Genomic DNA, 5,794 nt, shown 5'->3' on the forward strand with positions numbered 1-5,794 from the left:
AGGGCCCCAAACATCAGAGTGTACTAAAGAAAACATGGATAGCATTCGAGTGTTTGTAGGTTTAAAATTCTGTCTGTGGCTCTTGGCCAAAACACAAGTCTCGCAAGAAAAATCAGAAGAAATAGAAAGATTCGGGTAAAGCAATTTAGAGTAACCAGGAGAGGGGTGTCCTAGTCTACGGTGCCAAAGCCAAGTTTCCTGTTTCGTGGATCCGTGAGCCAGCATCGTACTTCCATGTTGAGCTATCTCGTCCACGTAGTAGAGCCCTTGCTTCTTAGTGCCACGCCCAAGAATCCTCCTCGTCTGAATATCCTGCAGAATACAAAAATCAGGATGCATTAAGAGTGTGCAATTAAACTCCTTCGTCACATGACTTATATACATCAATCTTTGAGATAGGGTAGGAACATAAAGACAGTTCTTGAGCCGTAGTGTAGGCGATATTTCAATAATGCCGGAACCCACAACAGTAATTAATTCCCCATTCGCAATTCGAATATATGATCTATCAGTATCTTCACTATAATCAAGAAAGTCATTTTTATCTGGAGTCATGGTGTCAGTTGCCCCACAATCAAATATTCATCCTTTTGAATTTTTTCCAGAGATATCATAAACATGGAATGCAGCGGAAATTTTTCGTAATGGTGAAAAAGTATTTTTTTGACACAAAATTGGGGTGTTTTTCGGATTTATTGACATCTGGGGGCCCTTTTCAAATTTTCTGGAAGTCTGGGGGTTCATGCATAAGTGGATGGGGTCTCTTTTTTGTATTTCACATATTTTTGGGGAGGAGAATAATAATATGGCAAGGTTAATTAGGGTTTGGATTATATCCAAACCCTTTACCTCCTTTTGTCGCGCCACTTCCTCCGATTCCTCCGATTTTCGTCCACTCAGGCAAATTTCCGACGCCCCTCACGTTGCCGCCGGCCGATGGAGACTCTTGTTTCACCCCCGATCCGACTCCGGTCGATTCCCCATGATTCTCGACCTCCGTTCGCAATGGGACCCTTCTCTGTTTACACCGATGACGATTTTCGCCTGGGCCGGAGAACTCTTTGCCTTTTGTCGTTCCTCCCACCACTCCGGATATCCGATCCGTTTGAAGCAATTCTCCCAAGTATGCTTCTGCCTTCCGCAATGGGAGCACCATAGTTTTGAGGTGTCGACCCTGTTTCCCGGCCGGCTGGTGGTCGTGGGTCGTGGCGGTGGCGCATTACTTCGGTGCAGCGGTCGTTGGTTCTGTGCGATAAACCCTTGTCCGATTCCTCTGCCAAATGATGATCCGGGTCCGCCGTTGGCTTCGTCGGTGGGTGAGGGCGACGTTGGTGGCATGATTCTCCGTCTAGCCGCCTCCGTCTTCACCCACCCATACGCCGCCTCCACTGATGGCGCCAGTTCCTCCTTCAGAATTTCCCTACGGATTAAGTCATATTCCTAATTTAACCCGGTCAGGAACTTGATGAGCCTTTTGGAATTTGAGTAGTTTCTGAATTGTTCGATCCCCTTGTCACAATAGCTAATTGGTTGTTTCTGGCTTCGATCATTATTAATCCACAATCTGTGGATCTTCCTGTAGTATGTTTCAAGGTCCATGCTTCCCTGTTTGATGTTAATCGCCTTTTCTTCCAGGTCATAGATGATGTATCGGTCGACTTTGCTCTCGAACGTCACGGTGAGGTTGTCCCACAAGGCTTTCGATGTCTGATGGTGTACGAAATCCGCAATTATGTCGTTTTCAATGTTATCGACAATCCACGAGAATACCACGAGGTCGTTCTCTTCCCATTCGTCATAGCCTTTGCTCCCCGGTTCTAGGGGATCATTCTTGATGTATGGGTATGCACCCCTGCCTCCAATCTTTACTTTGATCAATCGTGCCCATAACGGGTAGTTCCTACCATTCAATTTGAATGGTACATTGATACTTTTGTTGTTTCTGAGACTCACGGTCTAGTTCACATCTTTTGTATCCTATGTATCTGACATGTTTGGTGTAGGTTGGTATTTCGGATGGCTTGATTCTGGTCGAAAGAAATGGTCAGGAAAGGTATTTCAGATGGCTTGATCTTGGCCAGAAAAAAGGTCGGGAAAGGTATTATCAGCTGTGATGAAATTTTTCTGAGCCAAGTTCGACTTGCCCTGATGCCATGTTAGAACTCGGTAGGGGAAATATTCGGGTTATTCATCGTTAACACAGAGATTACAAGTTATATAGACTAGGATATTCTACAAATAAGTAACCCTAATTTACAATTAATTACAATATATTCCCATATAAAAAACATATAATTCCCCTGGTTTCGTGTGATCTTTTCCTTGATTTCGTGTGATCTTCTGACGCTAAGAAATAAAGAATTTGTATAATCAAATTGGAATGACAATAACCAAACTAAATAGTTAAGGCAAAGACCTCAAAATGGATTTGAATTAACCTCATCTTCCTCCAAAAAATGTGGATTGGTGTGAAATGCATAAAGGCTGGTCTCAAGATCAATATGCTCCAACAGACTCACTCGGTGCGTGATCTGCTCTTCATCATCCACAACTTTCAACCCTCTCTGAGACTCCCTAAACGCCACTCTGTACGCAGCAAACAACCTTCCGATCAATAGGCGAGGCCGCGGCTCCGGCTCGCCCTTCCTCAGCAGGCCGCGAAACTCAGCAAGCATCTCCCTCAGCTCACCCGGGGCCTCTTCCAGCAGCAGCGCCCCGCACTACCTGCAGAACCTCGCCGCGACCCCCACATTGTCCGAGCTCAGATGCTCCAACAAGAGCACCAGCAAGTCTAGCGCCAGAATCTCGTTGGCGATCCTCTGGTTCACTAGCTACGCAAGGAGCGCGGATGAGGTGTGCATCTGAGGCCTCTTCCGAGGAGGATTTGATGGGCTAAAAAGTCCAGGTTTAAGACGTCGGGCTTTTCGACCATCCTCGTGAATCTTTTGTTCATGGAGAGCCATTCTGATTCGGTGAGCGATATGGTGTCGTCGAGAGTAACGCCGGAGTACATTGTTAAGAGGAAAATCCCCTCAACGTCTAAAGCGGCAGATTTCCAGCAATCCAGAGGAAGAAGAAAGGTAGTCGCAGGCTTTCCCCGTCGATCACACCGAAACAATGCAATGAAACGTAAAGAACAAGGAGTAGTAGGGTAATTCGTTATTTCATAATGACGGAAAATCCCTTTTTATATCTATGGACCCTAGGGTTGATTCGACCTACGATCCGGGAAAGAATCAACGAAGAAAACCCGGAAAGGAGCTTATAGATTTGCTCGACCCAATTCAATGTTTAAACGATTCAAATAAGGAAACAAAAGATATGGAAAATAATGACAACTAATTATGGAAGAAAAGGAGACTAATGTGAGACGTAATCTTTATACTTCTCTGGGGGGTGCGCTTGTCGGTGAGGTCGTGAGCTTGCGATCGAAGCAGCTGGGCGCATCTCCTCTGCCGGATCGGTGTCGAACACCTGTGGTTCTTCTGCCGTTGGGTGTCTGTGATTGTCGAGCTCAGTCTCCGGTTGGCCTATCTCTTCCCCATGCTGGTCCGTCGTCTCGCCGACGTGAGGAGGTGAAGGACCTGTATCATACATCGAATCCATTAATGGAGCGGCGGCGGCGTCCATCTGAGGAAGAACAGAACGTAAGTAGAGCAGAGATTTTGTTCGATATTTGGAATACTTATTTATGGGAGGGGATTTCGGAGTACTAAAATTTGAAGCTTTTCAACTTCATGAATTAAAGTTTTTTCAATTTTTTTTATGTGAGTCCCAAAGTTTTTGAATATATGATTAAATATCACATAAATTTTGCCCCAGTTGTCATGGGCTTCTATGGTTGGGCCGGACTGGCTCAAACCAGTCAACTTGGTGCCTGCTGCCCAACCCAGACCCACAACCAAAGTTGGTTGGGCTGTGTTCTCTTTTAATTAGTTCTAACCCAATTTGGCCTAAGCTCACTTAGTAAGTGGGCTGGCTGGACTGTGTTCTAAATTAAAACACTCCTCTCATCCCACAATAGGAGTCACATTCGGTGCGAGCACAGAGTTTTAAGAAATGTGAAGAATAGTGGGTTAGAAAAGTTAATGGAATATGAGGTCCACTTTTTTATATTGATTTTGTAATAAAATGTGAGTGAAGTGAGTTAGTGGAATGTGAGACCTACTTACCATTTATGGTAAAAGTGAACTGCGACTTTTATTGTGGGGCAGGCTGAAATGGAACAATGTAACTCTTATTGTGTAACGGAGGGAGTGATTTTTACTCCCTCCATCCACTATTTAAAGAGCCATTTATTTCATTTTAGTTGTCCACGATTAAAGAACTATTTACTTTTTTCCACTTTTGATATGTGGCATCCACATTCCATTAACTTTTAATGATCACAAGCTATTATAAAACTAATGTTAAAAATATGTCTCACATTCCTCTTACTTTCTCAATATACTTTTCTATACAAATTCAAGCATTTTTTTAAAACTCGTGCCGCGTCAAAATTGTTCTTAATTTAAATGGCGGACGGAGGAAGTAATTTATTTTTAAAAATTTCATATTTTTTATTTTATAGATACTATTAAAATAAAAAAAAAGGTTAAATAATGAAACTATTTATAAGATTTTATATTTTCACTTATATTTATATATATTTATTGAATGATTTTAAAATTATATTAAATAAATATCTGCATTCAAATTTATCATCTTATTATAATTATTTTCAATAATAGGAGGTAAATAGGAATTTTAAAAATATATAAATTAATGACTAAATATAATTAAATTTATACTATAAATATGTCTCACATTTTCCTTACTTTCTCCATTTACTTTTCTTCACAAATTTAAGCAATTTTTTAAAACTCGTGCCGAGTCAAAATAGTAGTATTAATTTACGTGGTGGATGTAGGAAGTAATATATTTTAACTTTGTATATATTTTTTATTTTTTAGATACTATTAAAATAAAAAAGAGTTAAAAAATTAAATTATTTAAAAGATTTTATAATTTCACTTATAGAGTCTCATTATATGCAAATCCACTCCTTATTGCCGAACCGCAGAACTAGACCAAATTAGGGTTTTTAGATTTAGTTTTTTATAGATGAGATCCGCAAATGTATAAATTATTTTCGCCTTCATCACGAGCTTATTTTACTTCAGCCCAAGGCAAATAAGTCATAAAATATTAGGAGGATTTAACTTCATTACAGAATATATTACTTCATTCCAGTACATACATGCTGTTTCGCGGACGGAGACGTCAAGATCATCCCGTCAACACTGTGATAGTCCTGAAATTACAGCTATGACAACAAAATGAAGTGATAATCTAATTGAATGGTGTAATAAGCACATTGAATAATGTAATAAACTATTTGAATGAAGTATGTGTAGAAACATTTGAAGTCCTACTGTAATGAAGTAAATACTTTGTCCAATGAAGTAATAACGTTTTTGAATGAAGTAATAAACCTACCGGAATGAATTGTATTTTTTAAGGTGAATATAGTAAAAACTCAATTCAATGAATTCAAATGAAGCATGTGTTAAATCATTTCAAAACCTACTCGAACTCAGTAAAAACATACTGAAGTTTCAAGGTATTACGTACCAGAATGGAGTAATAAACCTCCTAGAATGAAGTAAATTGGGCTTGTTGAAGACCGAAATAATTTACACATCAGCGAATTTCATAAAAAAACTAGATCTAATGGCCCTAATTTAGTCTCTAGTTCGGTCTTTAAAATTAGTTCAACATTTATCACAACTCTATAATCATATATACTATTGGA

Source organism: Salvia splendens, chromosome 17 (assembly GCF_004379255.2).
Source record: "Salvia splendens isolate huo1 chromosome 17, SspV2, whole genome shotgun sequence".
Taxonomy (NCBI): domain Eukaryota; kingdom Viridiplantae; phylum Streptophyta; class Magnoliopsida; order Lamiales; family Lamiaceae; genus Salvia; species Salvia splendens.